Source organism: Schistocerca nitens, chromosome 7, assembly GCF_023898315.1.
Source record: "Schistocerca nitens isolate TAMUIC-IGC-003100 chromosome 7, iqSchNite1.1, whole genome shotgun sequence".
NCBI classification, from domain to species: Eukaryota; Metazoa; Arthropoda; class Insecta; order Orthoptera; family Acrididae; genus Schistocerca; species Schistocerca nitens.
Genome location: NC_064620.1, coordinates 409,808,855 through 409,835,272, shown reverse-complemented (window position 1 = coordinate 409,835,272; position 26,418 = coordinate 409,808,855).

The window sequence follows — 26,418 nt, the reverse complement described above, 5'->3', positions numbered from 1 at the left end:
GGCGTCTATCCATGTTTGGTTGCTGGTGTTACTTGGAAGATCACAGAGCGTTGCGACTGCTTGACTACCGTTTGTAAAGTGGTGAGGATCTTTGAGTTCTTCTGCGGAACCTCTCAAATCAACTGTTCGAGAAGATTCAGAGTTTTGTACATGGCTCCCTGCACATGATCATTTGAAGAACGTAGGAGAGCAGTTTCACGATCATTTTGGGTGAAGGTTTGACTGCTGTTCGTCTGAAGTCTGTTCCTGCCGCTGTCTGCAGTTTGGTCTTTGGGACTGGCTGTCTTTAGGACTGGGTCTGGGGCTTCTCTATCCAATCTCCGATGATTGGGACCTGGTCAGGGGTAGGGGTGTCCTGGGCTGATTCAGGGGTGTGCTGGCTGTTCGATCCCACATCCCCCTCTACCGGGAGAGATTTTCTAGGGCGCTCCCTCGAGTCGGCCGCGATGTTAGCGAAAATCGCTTCAGCAGTGACTTTACGCGCTTTTCCTCCATAGCTCGGCCTGTCCCGTCTTGTTGGGTTTTCCGGCTGTGGGACTTTGAATGAATTGAGTTTAGCTGTTTTGATGTTGCCTTCGTGCCTCTGGTACGTTGAGCGTAGTTCTTTTTGACTCTGCAGCTCAGGTATCTAGCAGAGTGGCATAAGCTGCACAGCAACCAATTTACTCTGGGATCGTTGTCTTTCACGATATAGATCATTGAGTCATGTCCTTCTGTGCACTTCTTGCGTATCACCATGGGTGGCTACATTTGCCATTCTCTGGAACTTGAAACATTGCTGTGACTTATTTTTTCTTGTAATAACTCGGTGGTTACTGGGATGGAGAGGACGCTCCTAATGGGTTTCTTATTTTGTAGCGCGTCCGGCAGGACTGCCAGGTACAGCGGCCACTTATTGTCTGAGCCCGGCGGCTTCATTTGCGTAACTGATTTTACGTCAAATTCTTAGCGGATCAGGTCTTCTGAAGACTGTGGGCGATATCTCAAATAAATGCCTTTATATTCCTGATTTTTTCCGTGGAGAAAGTGTAGTGAGGTATTTTACTGTGTTTTAGGACTCGCTTTCTCTCCTTGTAATCTTCGAAGGTGTGGAGGGTGAGCTTAATTTTGTCGCCCCTGCCGACTTGGATTTGAATCGTTCGCCCACTGTGCATTTAACTACATCGTATAGCTCTTTGTAGCCCTTATCGAATTCAGCGACGATTGGGGGTAGGTAGGTGCGTCTTTGCGTTTCCACTTGTTGGTTTTGTGGTGCATCACTATTTGTGGATTCATCGAAGATAGCGGAGAAGTGATTTGTTGTAGGAGCCGCCTCCCTAGCAGGTGAGGGCGCGGACTGGTGGATAGTGTTTCGCGCCAACTGGAATCCGTCATCTTCGCGGCTGGCCACGTGCCTCTCGACATCGCCTCCCTGCTCTTGACTGGTTTCTTCGATGATGAGTGTATCGGAATCTGAGTCTCGGTCATTGACTTGTCTTTCTGGAGATTGGGTGGAGGCCTTGACTTTCTTTATGAGATTGTTGCTCCGACATTTGTTCTTTCTCTGGATGAGGGTAAGCTTGACCTGTGGAGAGGGTGTCTGCGTGGCTTTCACCTTAGGGGTGATTTTGTATGAGAGCTTAGGTAGTGCTATGAGGGAGGGTGTGGGGAGGATTTTTACGGTGAGTCGATTTCCTTATCACGTCCACACATGAGGGACGCGAGGTCTGGGATGAGATTGCCCTGTGCATTTTCAACGACAAGCTAGTCAACGCCAAGGTTGGGAGGGTTTGTGGTGCTAAACGATGTACGTCATTGAACTCGTCTGGTGGGTGATGGAATTTGGCGGCCTACTGTCAAGAGCTCAGATGGAAACCCAGTTCTAAGCAAAGAAGGAAAAGCAGAAAGGTGGAAGGAATATATAGAGGGTCTATACAGGGGCGATGTTCTTGAGGACAATATTATGGAAATGGAAGAGGATGTAGATGAAGATGAAATGTGAGATATTATACTCCGTGAAGAGTTTGACAGAGCACTGAAAGACCTAAGTCGAAACAAGGCCTCGGGAGAAGACAACATTCCATTAGAACTACTTACAGCCTTTGGAGAGCCAGTCCTGACAAAACTCTAACATCCGGTGAGCAAGATGTATGAGACAGGCCAAATATCCTCAGACTTCAATAAGAATATAATAATGCCAATCCCAAAGAAGACAGGTGTTGACAGATGTGAAAATTACCGAACTATCAGTTTAATAAGTCAGGCTGGAAAATACTAACGCGAATTCTTTACAGACGAATGGAAAAGCTGGTAGAAGCTGACCTCGGGGAAGATCAGTTTGGATTCCGTAGAAATGTTGAAACACGTCAGGCAATACTGATCCTACGACTTATCTTAGAAGAAAGATTAAGGAAATCAAACCTACGTTTCTAGCATTTGTAGACTTAGAGAAATCTTTTGACAATGCTGACTGGAATACTCTCTTTGAAATTCTGAAGGTGGCAGGAGTAAAATACAGGGAGCGAAAGACTATTTACAATTTGTACAGAAAGCAGACGGCAGTTATAAGAGTTGAAGGACATGAAAGGGAAGCAGTGGTTGGGAAGGGAGTGAGACAGGGTTGTAGCCTCTCCTCGATACTATTCAATCTGTATATTGAGTAAGCAGTAACGGAAACAAAAGAAAAATTAGGAGTAGGTATTAAAATCCATGGAGAAGAAATAAAAACTTTGAGGTTCGCCGATGACATTGTAATTCTGTCAGAGACAGCAAAGGACTTGGAAGAGCAGTTGAGCGGAATGGACAGTGTCTTGAAAGGAGGGTATAAGATTAACAAATACAAAAGAAAAACGAGGGTAATGGAATGTAGTGGAATGAAGTCGGGTGATACTGAGGGAATTAGATTAGCAAATGAGACACTTAAAGTAGTAAAGGAGTTTTGCTATTTGGGGAACAAAATAACTGATGATTGTCGAAGTAGAGAGGATATAAAATGTAGACTGACAATGGCAAGGAAAGCGTTTCTGAAGAAGAGAAATTTGTTAACATCGAGTATTGATTTACGTGTCAGGAAGTCGTTTCTGAAAGTATTTGTATGGAGTGTAGCCATGTATGGAAGTGAAACATGGACGATAACTAGTTTGGACAAGAAGAGAATAGAAGCTTTCGAAAATGGTGCTACAGAAGAATGCTGAAGATTAGATGGGTACATCACATAACTAATGAGGAGGTATTGAATAGAATTGGGGAGGAGTTTGTGGCACAACTTGTTTAGAAGAAGAGATCGGTTGGTAGGACATATCCTGAAACATCGACGGATCACCAAATTAGTATTGGAGGGCAGCGTGGAGAGTAAAAAATCGTAGAGGGAGACTAAGAGATGAATACACAAAGCAGATTCAGAAGGATGTAGGCTACAGTAGGTACTGGGAGATGAAGAAGCTTGCACAGGATAGAGTAGCATGGAGAGCTGCATCAAACCAGTCTCAGGACTGAAGACCACCACAACAACAACAACTGTCTGATTGGGCTTTCTAGACAAAGTAATAGGTTGTCATGTGAATGCCAGTCGCTGTCTTGGCTGCCAGAACCAATATGTTTCCAGCAGACGATAATGGCTCTAACAAACTAGCATGCAAGGTTGTCTGGCCTGCGACCGGTTCCTGACATGCAGATTCCCTACAGCTGAGAAGGGCGGAGCCTGGCTCCGCTGCAACACAAGTGCTCAATTCGGTCTAAAAAGCAGCCCGCGACAACAGGGAGACGACTTCTTTGCGCCGGCCGTGGTGGTCTAGCGGTTCTAGGCGCTCAGTCCGGAACCGCGCGACCGCTACGGTCGCAGGTTCGAATCCTGCCTCGGGCATGGATGTGTGTGATGTCCTTAGGTTAGTTAGGTTTAAGTAGTTCTAAGTTCTAGGGGACTAATGACCACAGATGTTAAGTCCCATAGTGCTCAGAGCCATTTGAACATCTTTGCCGCCAGCAGCAAGCTGCTCGGGCCCCGACATGTCACTGCAACTCGACATCTTCGCGGCGATTTATGACAACAACGACTAAAGTAGTTGCTGATGACAGCTTGTCTGGGCTTTGATAAAAAAAAAAAAAAAAAAAAAAAAAAAAAAAAAACCTGCACAAGACACTCTTCTATAACTCCCCCAAGTGGGGCTCTTTGTACAACAAAAACGGGAGGACAGAAGATGTTACTGCATCAGATGCCACTCAGCGAATAATGCCAAGGCTGCAATTGGTCGTCCTATATAGCCTTCCGAACCGTGCGCGGCGCATGCGCCGCCCGTAGCATTTGCTGCTCTCAAGATTGGGTTGGTCGCTCCGCCCTTGGTAGAACACCGGTGGCAACAATATATCGCACCCAAACACACTTGGGCTGGGCTCGTAGAAGAACACTCTGGTTTCATGAGGATTAGTAGTACAGGGTTCACGTCAAGCTAAGAGGGAAACCTTTGCCTCTATTAATCGAGTCGTCTGCCAACCTGCGGCTGGTCCCGGCGGAGGTTCGATTCCTCCGTCGGGCATGGGTGTGTGTGTTTGTCCTTAGGATAATTTAGGTTAAGTAGTGTGTAAGCTTAGGGACTGCTGACCTTAGGAGTTAAGTCCCATAAGATTTCACACACATTTGAACATTTATGTCTGCCAACCTGATTTCAATTGCCTCTTTATAAACACTGTACCAAAAGTAGGAAATGTTGGCAGCTATCACAGTCTTGTCAAATTTCACCACATGGCTCTCGCTTAGGCAATGTTCGACTACAACCAATTTTTCCTGCTGTTGTGACTCATATGACGGCGAAGTTCCGCGCTCGTATCCTGAACTGCGCGAATCGAACGGCGGATGTAAGCCTTCCTACACTGACAAGGAACTTTATATATGCCAGGCTTACTAAGCCCCACATCATCTTTCACAGAGCCGAGTAGTGCCCTGATCTTGGGAGATGCACAGAATACATACTTAATGTTAAAATTTCTTAGAATTTTTCTAGTCTTAAGCAATATGCTCCAGAATAAGGAAGGAAGGTCACAAATCTATCCTCCTCTTCATGCACTTCCGGGGATGGTCCTGATTTCACAGCCTAATGAATCTGCTTTTCATTTTCCCTAAAAACATTCATCAAATGTGTAAGTTCTTGAGTTAAATTGTCTGCGTCTGAAATAACATATGCTCTGCGTACCCGAGTCCTAAGCAAGCCATTGCACTGGTGTGGTGGAAAGCAATTCTTAGCATGCTGATACCGATCGATGTGTGTCTGCTTTCGGTAATCGCTATGTCCGAGAGAGCCATCTTATTTTTTGTGAACCATGACGACCAAAAGCAGAAGCCTCCCGCCACTTTTGGCTTCCATGGTAAATTTAATGCCAACATGAAAACAGTTGAAGTGACCCAAAAATCTGTTGAGAACATCACGCCCATAAGGGTAGACGAAAAAGGTATCTTCCACGTGTGTTCACAAGCACGTTGGTTGCAATGCTGAAGTCCTCAGTGCCGTATCCTCGAAGCCCTCCATAAATAAAACGCCGATTGTGGACGATAAAGGACTATTCATAACCACACAGTCATTCTGTTAAAAACATTTTGCCATTAAATGAAAAACTGCGACAAAACTTCTCCAACTCCTCATTCAACTTTTCACCAATCAGACTCAGGGACTCTTCCAGAGGGACTCGTGTAAACGGAGATACTACATCAAAACTCACTAGTAAATCTGAAGGACCCAGCCTCAAAGATTTCAACCGTCGAATAAAATCCACCGAATTGGAAATATAGTGTTCATACTTGTCAACATATGGACTGAGAACAGACGTTAAATACTTCACCAGGCTACAACCTAAAAGCACACATCATCGCTAGGACTCTTCGTGTATGAGAGAAATATTTTCCCCATCCTCAAATCCCTTCTCTGCATCTGTATCAGCACCTGAAAGTCCTGCATAAAGAGGAATTTGTGTTAATAGTTGTCGGCTTTGACCAGTGACGTCGTAATCGTACTACAAACGTTGTAAACAACATAGCTACTATAAAGTTATTTCAACGACCTTTTTGCAAATGTAAGATGCATATTTATTTCTATTTTTTGATTTTGAGAACTTTTTCTTTGTCACGAAACAAATACTGCGAACTGTTACGAACAGTCGCACATAAAAATAGAAATATCGTAAAAACAGGTTCTATAGCTGTACTGGACATTACAACACACAGAATGAACTAAGAAGAAATACCTGTCGTAAATCAATATATGTGCTTTTAAGTATAAATTGGAAAGGGCTTGACGAGAAGTACATTAGCTTTTTGTCATGAATAAACTGTATCTATCACCGTAGAAACAGAATGTACAGTTGTAATGGTCAAAACGACGAACTTAAAAAATACACGTTTATGATAAAGAAGTCGAGGCTACTAGCTATATATCTATACAGCTCAAAAGATGATTGCGGTATGCAGTTAAAAAGACGTGTATTTTTCTGGAGTAAATCGGAAAGGGTTTGATAAGAAGAGCATTAACTATTTGTTTCGAGAAAACCTAATCGTGTATCATTAAAACAGCTGCAGTGTGCACACAGTACGAACTGATAAAAAAAGTTTATGATAAATGAATCGAAGATAGTATCGCTCAAGTGGAGACTGCGATGCGCAATTCCGAATATATTTACTTATCTGTGGTAAATCAAACTTTCACCATAAGAAGAACTTGACTGAAATATACGAAAGAAAACTAACCGAATATTGTGAAACAGCTCGACAGCTGGAGTGGAAGCTACATGCAAGGTAACGACTAGAAAATCACAGTATTGACTCTGTCTATTAACCATTAATCATAAAATAAATATTATTGCGTACATCTGCTGATATACTCAGCCGTAGTAAAACGATACTTAACGAAAAGTGTCGAGTGCCGACGAGTAGTATGGTAAGAAAGGTATCGTACTCATCAAAATATTGAAAGAAAAGTATCGGCACCAAGACGTATTGATATAGATCAGAGTAGATTCTTCAGGCCAATCAAGCTTACAATGGCAGATCTCACTTCTAAGATATGATGCACTAGGAAAGCATTTTAAAGCCGAAATTATTGAAACTTACTGATCTCAAGTTGCATTTACTGATTCTTCCAATCATGTCGTCATGAACTTATACTAAAATATGTAACCATATTTATTCTCTTATTATCTTGTTAAATAAATAATTTTACCTTGCCATTATGAGTGGGCATTCTGTTAAACACTTTCTTCATGTCTGAAGTATTTCCCGAAGACTTCATATTATTTACATAGATTTGGCACATCACTTTATTATTATCTAGTTTATTAAAATATTTCTATGTTTCGCTTTTGATAAGTGCCATAAACAACAATACAGAAACAAACACGTAAGTCGTATTGTGGAAAAAAAGGGGATTCCAAGTGAACTCCTTGCGAACAATACGTTGCCATAGTCGGTGAGGCGTCGCAAATGTTTTCATCGCACACACACACACACACACACACACACACATACACACACACACACATACATTCACACACACACTGTCGCTCGCACTCAAGACGCTCGTTCATTTTTTGACCCCTTGGCACTCACATGTTGACTGTTTAAAGTGTTGGAACTGTCACAAGTGAAAAATTTTGGACAAATAATAAATATGTATTAAATCATTAATAGGATCATTTGAAAAGTTCCCTGTTCAGTTGAAAAGTATCGAGTAAGAGAGTATCGGTATCGATATGAAAGTACTCTACATACAAAAAGTATCGATATTTCTGGTGGTCTCCTGGCTTGCGATTATCGACATCGATGTTGGCGTTTATCGGCGAGATAATTAGTACTTCGGGTATCCATACCTATGTTCGCGGATTTCGATTTTAATTTCCTATCTGGTTACGGAGCACCAATGTTACTCTTTTAGGAAAATCCCATCGTACGCCCACTACTTAATGCGACTCCGAAGTTATCAACACGTACAGAGTACAAGGAAAATGGTCATTGCACTTCTACTGCAAACAAAAGTCCCAAAGAACAGATACCATCTTCATATAGTTAAGGCTAACCGGCTATTGACCTTCTTCTTCTGTGCTGGATGCACACGCATTGCCCTAACTCTTACGGGAGTCGGTAAGATTGTCTACCGCGAGTAATGAGTGTAATGGGCAGGGGCACTACGAATGTAGTATGTCGACCTTAAGTTGGGAATGTGGGTCTCACGGGGAGCGTGCAAGGGATAAATTCCTGCAGTCTCACTATCCTCTGTGCCCTCGGTGGCTCAGATGGATAGAGCGTCTGCCATATAAGCAGGAGATCCCGAGTTCGAGTCCCGGTCGGGACACACATTTTCAACTGTCCCCGTTGAAGTATATCAACGCCTGTCGTCAGCTTAAGGTCTTGATTTAATTATCATTTCATTCTAAGAGAGATGCGTGGTCGCCGATGGTATCTGTTCTTTCGGACATGTAATTAAGATAATATACGTAAGTGTGGTACTGACTCGGAAATTGGGAAATATTATATCTGCCTGACTCCCGACCCAAGTCATCCATGGTTTTGAAGGGTATTGGACATTAGTTTTGTGGATTGCTTCTGCTACCCTTCTTGTAGACATATGAGGCTTGTGTCTCCTTCCCTCTACTGGGAACGACTGTTTGTTCGAGGGATACACAGTAGATTGTTGAGAGACCAACTCAGCTACAAATTCGGCATAGAATCTGATAGAGTTTCATCGGCCACTTCAACTCAATTTTAGCGATTTCAGTTGTTTCTCAACAGCGTTAAATTTACATCTATGCTCTGCAAGCCACGTAGCAGTGTGTGACGGAGGGTACTTTGTGTATCACTATCACTTTCCCTTTTCCCTGTTCCAGTTGCGTGCGGATCGTGGGAGGAACGATTGCTGGTAAGTCTTCGTACGGGCTCGAATCTCCCTGATTTTATGTTGTAGGTCTTTTTGCGAGACACGCAAAGGAGGAAACAATATACGGGTGATTGACTCTTCTAGGAATGTACAGGGTGACTATAATTAAAGTTAAACTTTCAAAACGCTTTAGAAATAACACCACTGGTCAGAATAACGACAAATTGCAACGGAATATTGTCGGAGAAGGGGACAAACGTATGACAGGAGAAAATAGTGTGGATAGATGGTGCTGTATGTGTCAGAATACGTAAATGAAATCACCTGTCATGCTCACGACCCATTGAAGTTGGTATAAACAAGCCGAGTGTACGGCTTTTCCTCCTTTCGCGGCTGCGACGTTCGCCATGACTGTCTCAATACAGGATCGCACTCTGCTTGTAAAGCTGTATTACAAGAATGGTGACTGTGCACACGTCGCTCTGCAAAAGTTCCGGACACTGAAGGGTTTGAAAAAAGGCGTTGGCCCGATGACTGCCGTGGGTCTGGAGAAAATTATTCGGAAATTCGAAAGAGAGGTTCTCTTGGTGTGCAACCTGACAGAGGGGGGAAGCGAATTGATTCGACGTGAGTGAAAGCAGTGGCTACGGCAATGCAAGAGGAGACGGGTGGTGGTTGCAAACGTTTAGTGTATTGAGAATTGCCCAAACATTGGACATACCCGTGAGCAGGGTGCGTAAAATCCTACGAAACATCCTTCTTTGCCATCTATTCAAAATAACCCATGTGCACGAGTTGCTTCTTATTGACATGCCAGCAAGAGAGACCCTTGCTTTAGAATTTCTTACTCGCATGGAAGTGGACAATGATTATCCGTGGAAGATTTTGTGGACAGACGAAGCCCACCTCCATCTGACGGGATATGTCAATACACAGAATTGTCGAATATGGGCAATGGAAAATCCACACGCTAATCAACCAGTACCATTTCATCCTGAAAAGATCACTCTCTAGTACGGGTTTACGCCATCATTTATCATAGGGCCATATTTTTTTCGAAGAGTCAGGTGCTTCCGGCCCTGTTACCTGTACCGTCACTGGTAAGATTTATGAGTGTCTTTTGCGCAACCATGTCAGTCCAGCTCTCCAACAGCATGGATGTGTGGATGGGATCATTTTTATGCAAGATGGCGCACCTCCGCACATTTCAAATCCAGCTAAGCAGCTGCTGGAGCGCCATTTCGTAAAAGCTTAATTATCAGCCACCATTTCCCTACAGCCTGGCCGTCCCGATCACCTGATCTTAATCCGTGTCACTTCTGGCTGTGGGGCTATCTGAAAGATGTGGTGTTCAGTGTTCCGACTGCAAATTTAGCGGCATCGAAGGCACGTATTGTGCAACACATTCTGAACGTGACCCTGGAAACACTTCGATCACTTGTGGAACATGCTGTTTCTCGATATGAAATCGCTGCAGTAAACGATGGACAACATACTGAACATGTTTTGCTCCAGTCACAAGGAAATTAATAATTCGGTTTGATTTTGATTGATGCTTTTTATGTGGGTTTTGTCCTGGGGACGATTAGAAACCGATATCGGTGATACATTTAATGCGGTTCTTGGCCTCAAGACAATTAAAAAGTGATTTTTCCCATCCGACGTGATATGACCTTGCCGTGGTGAATGAACTTACGGAACTAACAATATCACACCTGTACACCCATGCATACCACGTAGTACAGTTTGTTTAACGTCAAACGTACACCTTAGGCACTGTTACATGATTCATTTTTCATTTGTAGTCGACCAATTTTAAATTATGATGCTTACATCACCTCTATTGCTACATTTCTTCTGCCATACGTTTTCTTCCTCCTCCGATAATATTCCGTCTCAGTTTTACGTCATTCTGGTCAGTGGTGTTATTTCTACAGCGCTTTGAAAGTTTAATTATAATCACCCTGTACATCTCGGAACCTTAAAAGTAGACCATGCCGTGATACAGGGCGTCTCTCTCTTTGCGCCTGCAATGGAAGTTGGCTGAGCGTTTCCGTGACGGTATCGTTCCTGCTGATTGAACCTGTATCGGATTTCCCCCATTAACTGTATCAGTTCTGTCTGATACGGTTCCCATAATGATCACCAATGTTGTTGTTTGTTGTGGTCTTCAGTCCTGAGACTGGTTTGATGCAGCTCTCCATGCTACTCTATTCTGTGCAAGCCTCTTCATCTCCCAGTACCTATTGCAGCCTACATCCTTCTGAATCTGCTTAGTGTATTCATCTCTTGGTCTCCCTCTACGAATTTTACCCTCCACGCTGTCCTCCAGTACTAAATTGGTAATCCCTTGATGCCTCAGAACATGTCCTAACAACCGATCCCTTCTTCTAGTCAAGTTGTGCCACAAACTCCTCTTCTCCCCAATTCTATTCAATACCTCCTCATTAGTTATGTGATGTACCCATCTAATCTTCAGCATCCTTCTGTAACACCACATTTCGAAAGCTTCTATTCTCTTCTTGTCTTTCAGAAACGACTTCCTGACACTTAAATCTATACTCGATGTTAATAAATTTCTCTTCTTCAGAAACGCCTTCCTTGCCATTGACAGTCTACATTTTATATCCTCTCTACTTCGACCATCATCAGTTATTTTGCTCCCCAACTAGCAAAACTCCTTTACTACTTTAAGTGTCTCATTTCCTAATCTAATTGCCGCAGCATCACCCGACTTAATTCAACTACATTCCATTAGCCTCGTTTTGCTTTTGTTGATGTTCATCTTATATCCTCCTTTCAAGACGCTGTCCATTCCATTCAACTGCTCTTCCAAGTCCTTTGCTGTCTCTGACAGAATTACAATGTCATCGGTGAACCTCAAAGTTTTTATTTCTACTCCATGGATTTTAATACCTACTCCGAACTTTTCTTTCGTTTCCTTTACTTCTTGCTCAATATAGCGATTGAATAGCATCGGGGAGAGGCTACAACTCTGTCTCACTCCATTCCCAACCACTGCTTCCCTTTCATGTCCCTCGTCTCTTATAACTGCCATCTGCTTTCTGTACAAATTGTAAATAGCCTTTCGCTCCCTGTATTTTACCCCTGCCACCTTTAGAATTTCAAAGAGAGTATTCCAGTCAAATTGTCAAAAGCTTTCTCTAAGTCTACAAATGCTAGAAATGTAGGTTTGCCTTTCCATAATCTATTTTCTAACGTAAGTCGTAGGGTCAGTATTGCCTGACGTGTTCCAACATTTCTACGGAATCCAAACTGATCTTCCCCGAGGTCGGCTTCTACCAGTTTTTCCATTCGTGTGTAAAGAATTCGCGTTAGTATTTTGCAGCTGTGACTTATTAAACTGATAGTTCGGTAATTTTCACATCTGTCAACACCTGCTAGGTGAATATGTATATCACTCATATTTACAGTCGTGCGAGAATTGGGGCAATACTCTTGGGTTTTCATTTGTAAAGGAACATTTGGAAACTGAGTTCAGCGTTTTTGCTTTTGCTTTGCTACCCACAATTTCAGTAACTGTCTCGTCCGTGAGAGTCTGCGCACTAACTTTAATACCACTAACAGCCTTTGCATACGACTATAATTTCTTTTGGCTTTTTGAAAGATCGATAGATTCACTGTGGAAACAGACATGTAAACCACTGCTGCAAGCTGAACAACTGGGCAGCTGTAGTGGAGGGGAAGCAAGAGACTTGATTACCCACCGAATCCATTGCGAGGCTCTCTGAAAAATCTCTTCCACTGCCAACAGACTTACTGGGTGCGTTTTCATCTCTTATTGAATATGCCAACAAGCGTACCGAAAATATTTACAGGTAACATTTTCTCAAACAGGTAGCTAAGTGTCGGTTGTTATCGCCAATTAATGTCGTAAGCTGGGAGTTCTTATATCGATGTTGACTGATGCGTACTTCAGAGAAGCAGTTGTATAAATATGAAGAGCTTAGATGGAAACCCAGTAAGGACGGGAAATCTGAAACATGGAAGGTATATATAGAGGGTCTGTACAAGGAAGATGTACTTTAACGTAATATTATGGAAAGGGAATAGGATGTGGATGAAGATGGGGTAAGAGGTGTGATACTAAGAGAATAATTTGACAGAGTACTGAAATACCTAAGTCGAGACAAAGCCCCTTGAGTAGACTACATTTCGACAGAACTACTCATAGCCTTAGGAGAGACATTCAATACAAAACTATTCCATCTGGTTGTGCAACATGCATGATACAGGCCAAATACCTTCAGTCTTCAAGAAGAATTTAATATTTATAACTCCAAAGAAAGAAGGTGATGCGAGATGTGAATATTGCCGAACCATCAGTTTAATAAGACTTTGTTGCAAAATACTAACATGAATTCTTCACGGAAGAATGGAAGAAGTGGTAGATCTTCGGGGAAGATCAGTTTGGATTGCCGAGAAATGTAGGAGCACGCGAGGCAATACTGAACCTACGGCTTCTCTCAGAAGATAGGCAAGGTAGTGGCAAACTTACGTTTATAACAGTTGTAGATATAGAGAGCGAAGGACTCGTAAGAGAAGTTGAACGGAATGGGCAGTGTCTTGAAAGGAGGATTTAAGATGACTATGAACAAAGGCAAAACAAGGATAATAACATATAGTTGAATTAAATCAGGTTAATCTGAGGGAACTGTATTATGAAAAGAGACACTAATAGTAGTAAATGAGGTTTTCTTGGGGGGGGGGGGGGGGCGGGGGAGGGACAGCAGAATAACTAATGATGGCCGAAGTAAAGAGGACATAAAATGTACAGAGGCAATTTATTAATATAACTAGGCAGTAGTAACCGGCCGAGACACAAGCAGCCACAGTGAAGTAACAGATTTTGTGACAATTTACGATTTCCTAACCGGGAGCGAATTGCATAGCTTCATCTGTATGCTTTGATAGTTTAGTTTCTTGAGTTTCTGCGCGTTCATTTTATATTAAATAGACGTAGTTCTTGGTTTTCGTTTGCGTTGGAAAGTAAACTGGTTTTGTGACGTTACAAGTTACAAATAGGAGTGAATTATTTAGTCCCACCTGAGGGCTTTGGTAGTTTAGTTTTTCAATCTCTGTGTGTTAATCTAATTTAATATACACAGTTCTTTTGTTTTCCTTCGTGTCTACAGTAGAGTTCCGTTGCGCGTGTTCAAAAAATGGTCCAAATGGCTCTAAGCACTATGGGACTTAACATCTGAGGCCATCAGTCCCCTAGACTTAGAACTACTTGAATCTAACTAACCTAAGGACATCACACACATCCACGCCCGGGGAAGGATTCGAACTTGCGACCGTAGCAGCAGCGCAGATCCGGACTGAAGCGCCTAGAACCGCAGCGGCCGGCCGTAGCTCATGTCGATTGTCTTTTTTTGGCCAGTGTAGCATAGTTTTAAATGGTCTTTAATATGGATAGGGACTGTGATGGCTGTGTGCGGATGCGGGCCGAGTTGGTGACACTTCACTCTCAGCTCCAGGCTGTAATGGCTTCGGTTACACAGCTTGAAGCTGCAGTGGATGGGCAACACTATTGTGGGTCGGCCGTGAGGATCCAACGGACGTCCAGCACGTCTGAGTCCGCCGATTGGTTCGCACAGGTGACCAGCCCAGTTACTGCTCGCACTGAGGGTGACCACTCACCTGTGGTCGAGTGGGAGGTCGCCTCAGGGGGTGGCAGGTGGCAAAAGACTTCCCAGGGGCTGCACATAAGGCCAACCCTGTTAGTATGACAAAGGAGCTCCAGGTGCTGTCTGTGGCAGGCACTGTCCCTCAGCCGGATGCAGTCACTAGTTCTGTTTCACAGGGAATCTCTCAGCCTGCAAGATCTGGGCAGTCAAAGAGGGTGTGATTGTTGGTAGTTGGGAGATCCAGTATTAGGCGCATTATGGGGCCCTTAGGGACATGTCTGCCAAGGAGGAGGAGAAAGCCAACGTGCAGTCCGTGTTCACACCAGGTGGAGTCATTCCAGATGTTGAAAGCGTCCTTCCGGATGCCATGAGGAGCACAGGGTGCAGCCAACTGCAGGTGGTGGCTCGCATCGGTACCAATGACGTTTATAATTTTGGATCAGAAGAAATTGTATCTGGTTCCAAGCGGCTAACAGAAGTGGTATGGGCTTGCTTGAAAGATGAAAGTAGAGCTCATCATTTGCAGCATAGTCGACAGGACCGATTGAACATCTTTGATACAGACCCGATTAGAGCGCCTTACTCAGAAGCTCAGACGGTTCCGCTACCGTGTAGACTGTAGGCTGCAGATTCCTCGAATTGTGCCATACGGTGGTGGTGTTTCGGATTCCGCTGAATTGGTCAGGAGTCCACTTCACGCAGGAGGTGGCTACTTGGTTAGCAGGGGCTGTGTGGAGTGGACTGGGCGGTTTTATTTTTTTTATTGTGTTAGAGGACCTCGGCGGAATATCAAAAGGCTTTCAGTCTCAAAGGGTACAGGTCGAACAAAGATAGGACTCAGATACGGGAACCATCGGTATGGCAGTATTAAATTGTCGGAGCTATGTTGGGAAAGCACCAGAGCTCCAAGCGATATTAGAAAGCATGATGCTCAAATCGCTGTAACTACTGAAAGCTGACTAAAGCCGGAGATAAGTTCAGCTGAAATTTTGGCGAAGAACTTAACGGTGTTCCGGAAGGATAGGCTAAACACAGCTGGTGGTGGCGTGTTTGTTGTTGTTTGAAGTAGTTTATCTTGTAGCGAAACTGAAGCACTTAGTTCCTGTGAGTTAGTATGGGCAGAGGTCAGTCTTGGCAAACAAAATAAAATAATAATTGGATAGTTTTACCGACCTCCCAACTCAGAAGATACAATTTATGAAAGGTTCAAAGAAAACTTGGGTTTAATTTCAAACATGTATCCGACTCATACAATTGTAATTGGTGGTGACTTCAATTTACCCTCGACATGTTGGCTAAAATACATGTTTACATCTGGAGGTATGTATAAAACATCATTCAAAATTGTACTAAACGCCTTTTCTGATAATTATTTCTAGTTATTTTCGAGTTAATTCATGAGTTCACGCGAATAGTAAACGGTTGTGAAATCACACTTGACCTTCTAAGCCGGCCGGTGTGACCCAGCGGTTCTGGGCGCTACAGTCTGGAACCGCGCGACCATTACGGTCACAGGTTCGAATCCTGCCTCGGGCATGGATGTGCGTGATGTCCTTAGGTTTGTTAGGTTTAAGTAGTTCTAAGTTTTAGGGGACTGATGACCTCAGATGTTAAGTCCCGTAGTGCTTAGAGCCATTTGAACCATTTGACCTTGTAATGACAAATAATTTTGAGCTAATAACAAGCATAAAAGCGGTTATAGGGATTAGTGAACACACGGTTGTCGTAGCGAGATTGAACATTGTACCCTCAAATCCTCCAAAATCTAGCGATAAATATACCTATTCAAATAGCAGATAAAAATTGACTTGACGCCTTCCTGAGAGACAATCTCCACTCCTTCAAAATGAATGGTGTAAGTGTAGACCAGATGTGGCGTGAATTCAGAGAAGTAGTATCGACAGCATTTGGGATTTATACCAAATAAATTAACAAACGTCCGAGCTGATTCCCCTTTGTACACAAAACGGGTCAGAATACTGTTGCAGAAACGACGAAAAAGGCATGTCGAATTTAAAAAAAAAACGCAAAATCCCCACGGTTGACGATCTTTTACATAAGCTCGAAATTTAGGGCGGACATCAATGCGAAATGTTTATAATAGCTTCCACAACGAAACTTTATCTCAGAAACTGGCAGAAAATCCAAAGAGATTCTGGTAGTATGTAGAGTATGCTAGCGGCAAGACAAAATTAGTGCCTTCTCTGCGTGACAGCAATGGAAATACTGTCGAGGACAGTGCTGCGAAAGCAGAGTTACCAAAGACATCATTTCGAAATTCCTTCCCCAAAGAACAAGAATTCGAATCAAGAACAGCTGCCAACATGAGTAATATAGAAGTAGATATCCTCGGAGTAGTGTAGCAACTTAAATCACATAATAAAAGCAACTCTTGTGTCCAGACTGTATACTAATTAGATTTCTTACAGGGTATGCTGACGCAACAGCTCCGCAGCTAACAACCATATAAAACTGCTCGCTCGACATAAGATCCACACCCAAAGGCACATCAGTATTCGAGAAAGGCAGTAGGAGTAACCCATAAATTACAGGCCCATATCATTAACGTCGATATTCAGCAGTATTCTTGAACATATACTGTGTTCGAACATTATGAATTACATCGAAGAGAACGGTCTATTGACACACATCAACACATTTAGAAAACATCATTCTTGTGAAACACAACTAGCTCTTTACACACACGAAGTACTGAGTGTTATTGACAGGGGATTTCAAATTTATTCCATATTTTTATATTTCCAAAAGGCTTTGAAACTGTACCACACAAGCGGCTTCTAGTGAAATTGCGTGTTTATGGAATATCGTCTCAGTTATGTGACTGGATTCGTGATCTTATGTCAGAGAAAATGGTTCAAATGGCTCTGAGCACTATGGGACTTAACATCTATGGTCATCAGTCCCCTAGAACTTAGAACTACTTAAACATAACTAACCTAAGGACATCACACAACACCCAGTCATCATGAGGCAGAGAAAATCCCTGAGCCCGCCGGGAATCGAACCCGGGAACCCGGACGCGGGAAGCGAAAACGCTATCGCACGACTACGAGTTGCGGACTTACGTCAGAGAGGTCACAGTTCGTAGTAACTGACTGAAGGTCATCAAGTAAAACAGAGATGATTTTTGGTGTTCCCAAAGGCAGTGTTATACGCCCTTTGTTGTTTCTTATCTATATAAACGATTAAGGAGACCATCTAAGCAGCCGCCTTAGGTTGTTTGCAGATGATGCTGTCGTTTGTCTAGTAAACTCATCAGAAGATAAGAACAAATTACAAAACGATTTGGAAAAGATATCTGAATTGCGCGAAAATTGGAAATTGACCATAATAATGAAAAGTGTGAGGTCATCCATATGAGTGCTAAAAGCCATCCGTTAAATTTCAGTTACACGAAAAATCAGTCAAATGTAAAGGCCGTAAATTCAACAAAATACTAAGAAATTGCAATTACGAAGGAATTAAATTGGAAATAAGACATAGAAAATGTTGTAGGGAAGGCAAACCAACGACTGAGTTTTATTGGCAGAACACAAAATGTAACAGATCTACTGAAGAGCTTGTCCGTCCTCTTTTGGAGTACTGCTGTGTGGTCAGGGATCCTTATCAGAAGGGATTAACGGAGTATATCGATAAAGTTCAAAACAGAGCAGCACGTTTTGTATTATCGCGAAATAGGGGAGAGTGTGTCATTGACGTGATACAGGATTTGGGATGGACACCATTAAAACAAAGACGTTTTCCGTTGCGGCGGAATCTTCTCACGAAATTTCAGTCATAAACTTTCTCCTCCGGATGCAAAAATATTTTTTGACGCCACCCTAGATACGGAAAAACGATCATAATAAATTAAGGGATATCAGACATCGCCCGGAAAGACGCTATGTTCTAGAATGGAATAATAGAGAATTATTTTGAAGGTGGTTCGTTGAACCATCTGCCAAGCACTTAGGTGTGATTTTCAGAGTATCCATGTAGATGTGAAATATAGATTTGTGTGTTAGGATGTCTTTTCTGAAAGTACTTGAATAGAGTGTAGCCATGTATGGAAGTGAAACATGAACGATAAAGACTTTATACAATAAGAGAATAGAAGCTTTTGAAATGTGGTGTTACAGAATAATGCTCAAGATTAGATGTGTAGATCGGGCAATTAATGTGGAGGCACTTAATAGAATTCGACAGAAAAGAAATTTGTAGCCCAACTTGACTAAAAGAAGGGATTGGTTGACAGGACACAATCTGAAACCTCAAGGGATCACCAGTTTAGTACTGGAGGAAAGTATGTGTGAGGGAGGGAAGTAAAAGTCGTAGAGGGAGGCCAATAGATCAATAAAGTAAGCTGATTCAGAAACATGTAGGTTTCAGTATTTATTTGGAGACGATGAGTCTTGCACAAAATAGAGTAGTATGGAGAGCTGCATCAAACCCGTTTTTGGACTGAAGATATGCCCCTTGGACCAAGTAAATACGAGTAGAAACAAAGGAGACTCGAGTAATTTGTTAGAGATATTAGGGAAAAAAGAAAACCCCAATGAAGATATAGCTTTACGTATAGCGTGAAAATGTCAGGAGAGCTGGGATGCAGGTACAGTAGTATGACGTATCTTCGAGTTCTTTTCCAGTGAGAGAAAGATTTCACTTGAAGTCTGCACTCGAGGGGTATGACCAATTTTCTTGCTGGATATGGGCCTAACCGCACATATCATGACGGCGACGACTTAACGGTACCTTTTACAGAGGAGAATTTGGATCAGTGACTGTATGGCACGTGTAATTAAACAGTATGAGATCTTTCCATCCATGTATGCACAATAAGTTACATTTAAGTACGTTGAGGGTCAACAGACAATCCATCCACTAACCATTCTTCCTCTACAACTCTTCCAGCATTTCGCTACAGTTTCAAGTACTGTGCGTTCTCTATCCGAGAAACAGCCTCATGGCGCTTACGACGTTCCCCATAGATATGATATCTTTTAGCTCGACGGCCTGGTGCAAGTCTCAACTGGGCGCCACTTCGATGACTTGCGTGTCTCTACTGGGAAAAGGGAACCCCTTGGCGATTCTTCACATGACTAACGAGAGGACCGCGCGTACTCGTCTTCTCCAATTTCTATCAAATTAATGGGATATGCACCTCTTGACCAGATACCAAAATGACATAAATGGGAGCTCCAGATGGCGAAGCAATGGCATTGGGTGGGGTGGGGGGGGGGAGGGGGAAGTGGTTTCCATATGGCGGGTAGAGTACACATACTTAACTGAAATCTGAAGGTCATGGGATCGAATCACTATGTATACGAATTTTCTTTTATTTTCAGTGTTTACGTGTTTTACACTACAAATAAACCGAAATAATACTCAAAATTTTATATTTATTAATATTTTCATAAGACGAATGAAAAGGGAAGGCGAAGGAAAATTTGGGATAACAACCAAGTTTGCTAGAAAGACTTGTAGTGTCACCATCCACGAAGACTATGCAAATAAATTTCAAGGAAAGAATGGTCAGGCGTACAAGACAATTTTGTACGTAAAATTAGGTCCTTTATTTACACGTCCTGCAGGGACACAGATCGTAAAACAGGGGAAGTAGTAACTTTCTCAACATTTTACACATATTATAAATGGAGCATTTTTACAATTACATGGTTGTCTTAAAGTTTCTTTGGAAAAGGAAACTTGGTTTACATTCATCGAAGGTTCTCTCATTGCACAGTTTACAGCAAAGCACGCGTATCGCTGCTTGAAGGTCAAAATGCAACTAATGGAATACAAAGTCTTACACGTTTTAATTACAATCCCGTCTTAGAGAGTTATTTACAGAGACCTCGTGGATGCTGTGAGTACTATCCGTTCTTCGAAATTGATTTGCTATTTAAAATTTCCTTTGTATTTCCTTTTAATGCCTTTTATGTAAACATTAAGAAATATAGTGTATTGATAATTTCTATTTATTTGAGATGTAAGTAAGACCTCATCGCCCCCTCGCTAGAATTTACGGGAATTAGGTGAGTTGTGTGTACATAAGTGGTGTACACTCCCTCCAGAGAACTACCGACGCCTCATCGCGTCCACTCCACAATGTGTCGCCGCTGTTATCCGCGCCATAGCTGGACATACCGGCTGTTAGGTAAGTGATCAAAATGTTCTGGCTGACCAGTGTATACAATGAGGTGACCAGGTCATGGGATACCTCCTAATATCGAGTCGGACTTCGTTTTGCACGCCCGGCCAGAGTGGCCGAGCGGTTCTAGGCGCTACAGTCTGGAACCGCGCGACCGCTACGGTCGCAGGTTCGAATACTGCCTCGGGCATGGATGTGTGTGATGTCCTTAGGCTAGTTTGGTTTAAGTAGTTGTAAGTTCTAGGGGACTGATGACCTCAGAAGTTAAGTCCCGTAGCGCTGAGAGCCATTTGAACTATTTTTTCCTTTTGCACTTTGTAGTGCGGCAACTCGACGTGGCATGTACTCAACAAGTCTTTGGAAGTCCCCTGCAGGAATATTGAGCCATGCTTCTTATATAGCCGTCAATAATTGCGAAAGTATTGCTAGTGCACGATTTTTTGCACGAACTTATCTCTCGATAATGTCCCGTAAACGTTCGACGGGATTCATGTCGGGAAGTTTGGGTGGCCATCTCATTCGCTAGAATATCCATAATGTTCTTCAAATCAACTGACGAACTATGGTCCAGTAACAAGACGCATCGTCATCCACAAAAATTTCACCATTGTTTGGGAACATGAAGTCCATGAATGGTTGCAAATGATGTACAAATAGCCGAACATGATCAGAGGACCCAGTCCATTCGCTGCAAACACTGTTCACAACGTTATGGATCCATCACCAACCTGCAAAGTACCTTGTTTACAACTGATATGGATGGCTTTGTGGGGTTTGAGCTACACTCGAACCCTACCATTAGCTCTTACCGACTGAAATAGAGACTCAGATGACCAGGCGACGTTTTTTCCAGTCGATTAGCGTCAACCGATATGGTCATGAGCGAAGAAGAGTCGCTGCAACGATGTCGTGCTGGTAGCAAAGGCCTTCGCGTCAGTTGTCTGCCAAATCTTACCGCAATGTCCTAACAGATACGTTTGTCGTACGTCCCACATCATTTTCTGCGGTTGTTTCACGTAGTGTTGCTTGTCTGTCAGGACTGACAACACTACACAAAAACAGCAGCTCTCGGTTGTTAAATGAATACCGAGGGCCACTGCGTTGTCTGTGGTGAATGGTAATGCCTAAAATGTGGTATTCTCGACGCACTCTGGAACTGTGGCTCTCGGAATACTGAATTCCCTAACGATTTCCGAAATAGAATGCCCCATGCGTCTAGCTTCATTTGTCATTCCTCGTTCGAAATCTGTTAACGCGTCGTGCAACCATAATCACGTCGGAAACCTTTAGACATGAATCACCTGACTGCAAAAGATAGCTCCGTCTTTGCGCTATCCTTTTTATACCTTTGTACGCGATACTACAACCATCTGTATAAGTGCATATATCTACGCTTTGACGTTGTCACGTCTGTGTATAATGGCAATGGTTGTATAAAACTCCGTTGCAGTACGCCCGTAGCTGCTTTTGCAAATAAACAGTAAACTAAGAAAATGATGATGATGAGGTCCCATACTCCGAGGAGCGTAGCGGACGATGCGGGAGACCCGCACCACCGTATTAGGCAAGGCCCTAGAGGAGGTCCCATAATCCGAGGAGCGTAGGGGACGATGCGAGAGACCCGCACCACTGTATTAGGCAAGGCCCTAGTGGAGGTCCCATAATCCGAGGAGAGCAGGGGACGATGCGGGAGACTCGCACCACTGTATTAGGCAAGGCCCTAGAGGAGGTCCCATACTCCGAGGAGAGTAGGGGACGATGCGGGAGACCCGCACCACTGTATTAGGCAAGGCCCTAGTGGAGGTCCCATAATCCAAGGAGAGTAGGGGACGATGCGGGAGACTCACACCACTGTATTAGGCAAGGCCCTAGAGGAGGTCCCATACTCCGAGGAGCGTAGGGGACGATGCGGGAGACCCGCACCACTGTATTAGGCAAGGCCCTAGTGGAGGTCCCATAATCCGAGGAGAGTAGGGGACGATGCGGGAGACCCGCACCACTGTATTAGGCAAGGCCCTAGTGGAGGTCCCATAATCCGAGGAGAGTAGGGGGTGATGCGGGAGAGTCGCACCACTGTATTAGGCAAGGCCCTAGAGGAGGTCCCATAATCCGAGGAGCGTAGGGGACGATGCGGGAGACCCGCACCACTGTATTAGGCAAGGCCCTAGTGGAGGTCCCATAATCCGAGGAGAGCAGGGGACGATGCGGGAGACTCGCACCACTGTATTAGGCAAGGCCCTAGAGGAGGTCCCATACTCCGAGGAGAGTAGGGGACGATGCGGGAGACCCGCACCACTGTATTAGTCAAGGCCCTAGTGGAGGTCCCATAATCCGAGGAGAGTAGGGGGCGATGCGGGAGAGTCGCACCACTGTATTAGGCAAGGCCCTAGAGGAGGTCCCATACTCCGAGGAGTGTAGGGGACGATGCGGGAGACCCGCACCACTGTATAAGGCAAGGCCCTAGTGGAGGTCCCATAATCCGAGGAGAGTAGGGGGCGATGCGGGAGAGTCGCACCACTGTATTAGGCAAGGCCCTAGAGGAGGTCCCATACTCCGAGGAGCGTAGGGGACGATGCGGGAGACCCGCACCACTGTATTAGGCAAGGCCCTAGTGGAGGTCCCATAATCCGAGGAGTGCAGGGGACGATGCGGGAGACTCGCACCACTGTATTAGGCAAGGCCCTAGAGGAGGTCCCATACTCCGAGGATAGTAGGGGACGATGCGGGAGACTCGCACCACTGTATTAGGCAAGGCCCTAGTGGAGGTCCCATACTCCGAGGAGAGTAGGGGACGATGCGGGAGACCCGCACCACTGTATTAGGCAAGGCCCTAGTGGAGGTCCCATAATCCGAGGAGAGTAGGGGACGATGCGGGAGACTCACACCACTGTATTAGGCAAGGCCCTAGAGGAGGTCCCATACTCCGAGGAGGGTAGGGGACGATGCGGGAGACCCGCACCACTGTATTAGGCAAGGCCCTAGTGGAGGTCCCATAATCCGAGGAGAGTAGGGGACGATGCGGGAGACCTGCACCACTGTATTAGGCAAGGCCCTAGTGGAGGTCCCATAATCCGAGGAGAGTAGGGGACGGTGCGGGAGACTCGCACCACTGTATTAGGCAAGGCCCTAGAGGAGGTCCCATAATCCGAGGAGAGTAGGGGACGATGCGGGAGACTCGCACCACTGTATTAGGCAAGGCCCTAGAGGAGGTCCCATACTCCGAGGAGAGTAGGGGACGATGCGGGAGACTCGCACCACTGTATTAGGCAAGGCCCTAGAGCCATAATCCGAGGAGAGTAGGGGACGATGCGGGAGACCCGCACCACTGTATTAGGCAAGGCCCTAGTGGAGGTCCCATACTCCGAGGAGAGTAGGGGACGATGCGGGAGACTCGCACCACTGTTCTAGGCAAGGTCCTAGTGGAGGTGGTTTACCATTGCCTTCCTCCGACCGTAATGGGGATGAATGATGATGATGAAGACGACCCAACAACAGCCAGTCATCTCAAGGCAGGAGGAAACCCTAACCCCGCTGGGAATCGAATCCGGAATCCCGTGGGTGGGAAGCGGGAGCGCTACCGCAAGACCACGAGCTGCGGAGACTAAGAAAATACGGAAGGCATATTTTTAACATACACTGATTGGCCAAATTATTACGATCATCTGCTTAAAAGCGGTGGTGGTCCATGTTTGGAAAACAACACAACTGCGATTCTTTGGGCTTAGATTCGAAAGGTCCTTGGTCGGTTTTCGCAGGTGGAGGTCACGCAGTTCCCGTAAATTCGAGCTACCAGCCCAGCCGGTGGTATATCGGCACGGAGCTGGCACCGGATATGGCCAATCGGGCTCCGGTCAGGAGAATGTGGCGCCCAGGATATGTGAGTGCACTATCGTGGTCCTTAAATCACTGTAGCTCGTATTCTGGCCTTGTGACACTAGCAGTTATCCTGCTGCAAGCCCCCACCGCCGTCGGGGAGGACATCTACATCTGCACCTTACAAGTCAATTTGTGGTGTGTGGAGGAGGGTACTTCTTGTACCACTATCCTTTCCCTTGTTTCCTGTCACGTAGGATGAAGGATTGTTGGTAAAGCTGTGGTTTTTACGTTGTGATAATGTTCCTAGACGTTTGTAGGAGGAAGTAATTTGTTCAAAAAAATGGCTCTGAGCACTATGGGACTCAACTGCTGAGGTCATTAGTCCCCTAGAACTTAGAACTAGTTGAACCTAACTAACCTAAGGACAGCACAAACATCCATGTCCGAGGCAGGATTCGAACCTGCGACCGTAGCGGTCTTGCGGCTCCAGACTGCAGCGCCTTTAACCGCACGGCCACTTCGGCCGGCAGTAATTTGCTGCTCGGTTCTTCTTCGAACGCACGCTATCGAAATTTCTACAGTGCACTTCACCGTGATACACAATGCCTCTCTAGTTGTGTCTGCCACTGGAGTTCGTTGAGCAACTGCGTAACGTCCTCCAGCTGAATAAACAGCCCCGTGACGAAACGCGTCACTCCTCTTCGCTTGATTGATCTCTTCTGTTAATCCTACTTGGTAAAGCTCCCACGCTAACGAACATCAGTCAGGAACTGATCAAACGAGAGTTTCCTAAGCCACTTTATTCTTGAATGAATTTCATATCCTTTTCTTCCAATGACTCTCAGCCTCGTATATGCTTTTTCCAGTGTTTTATACGGTCATTTCACCTTAGGTGTCTCCGGGCTGTCGCGTAGTCCCCGCCGCACATCCTTTTTACTTTATATGCAGTTTATATGGCATAAAATTTTAATTAATTTTATATTGCTTATTGTTGCGAGCACGACAGATACAATACGATTCTCACTATTAGTTTCTCCAGGTGAAAATGTTTTAACTTTATTCACTTTGACCTATTATGTGGGGATACGCAAAACACTGAAAGATTTCCTGCTGTGGACGTACGATCTTTAATTTGCAATCTATTTTTACATAACACTGATCTGGCTTGTTAGATATGGAACACGGTATCATTACTGTAACTAATTATGGAATTAAAAAATGCCCTTCACTACTTTCATCTGTTGAATGCACAGAAAATTACTCTTACTACCTGTACGGGAGTTACAGTGTGTAATGTTCACAAAACGTAAAATCTGCAGTGGCTTTTTCTTTTTAATATATGAACACTTTTAACTGCCATGACTAACATGAGAGCATGAAACTAAAAAAAAATGAAATTTGATTTTTATGTTAGTAGCCAGAACAGGTTTCGCACAGCAGTCTTTGATCACACACAAGTAAAATTTTATCACTCATGAATTATTTACGTAACTGATAACATAATAGCAGCTGCGCATGTACACCTGAAAATGACATTTTCCCTCTGAAGGCTCCAGGAGGCCGAAAGAGATAATTTTAATGTACCGTTACCTACCACCAATACTGCGGGAAAACTGCTTTCATTCAGTTTCATTTGAATTTGCCGCGGCAGCGGTTCCCGCCATCGCTGCACGGCTCTGCGTCATGAAAAATTCCTAATATGCTGAAAACGACTAAGAATGTGGAATGAAATCTTGGGCAAGCTAGCAATAGATCATTACAGGTAATAATTTTAACAATTTCTATATTCAAAAATTCAACATAAATTGAAAGTACACACCTCTTACAAATATCAGTCTCCCATGGCGTCTTTCTCGATCAAAGGACAAACGAAGGCTACCTATGCATTCAAGCGAGCGTCACAGGCTCTTACAACTTTAACGGCTACAAGAAGACAGAGACAGTAATATTTTAATCCCCACTATTTATA